Here is a 616-nt window from a genome sequence, read left to right on the forward strand (position 1 = left end):
GAGTGGATTGTTTTGGGAAACCTAAAAGATGCGTTGGGTTTTGCATCCAGGTTGATATTGGACAAAGAAACAGCCCACAGGAGCTAGAGGACAAAGAAACAGCTGACACCTGGGTTGCACCTGTATTTCAGACTTTGATTATATCATAGCTACATCACTTAATGAGTCTTTAGAGCGTCTTTTGTTATAGCCCTTGGTTTATTTCTTCTCTGTCATCTGTTTCATAATACATTGTCATTTAAATTTTCTGGATTTTAGATTTCTATTTTATTAGTTCTAATCTGCATATAAAATAGAGGTATTTTGCACTCCATTTGTACTCATTTGTCCACTATGAGGGGTCATTTTCTTTTTTTGTTAGCACCATATTCTGGGATCCATTTGTGATCATTTATTATCTTCCCCATTTTTGTTTATTATTAAAAACATAACTATTGTTTAATAACACACTGAATTTCCTAAACTTAGACGTTGTTTGGTAATTAACTTAGGTAAACATAACTATTGCACACAGTGTTCAGAATTTAGGCACTGCCGTTTCCACATTTTTTTCTATTAATAATACACATGATCATTTCATAATTTCTTCCAAAGCTTGCCATTCCAATAGCAGTCC

Source organism: Myotis daubentonii, chromosome 4, assembly GCF_963259705.1.
Source record: "Myotis daubentonii chromosome 4, mMyoDau2.1, whole genome shotgun sequence".
Lineage (NCBI taxonomy): Eukaryota > Metazoa > Chordata > Mammalia > Chiroptera > Vespertilionidae > Myotis > Myotis daubentonii.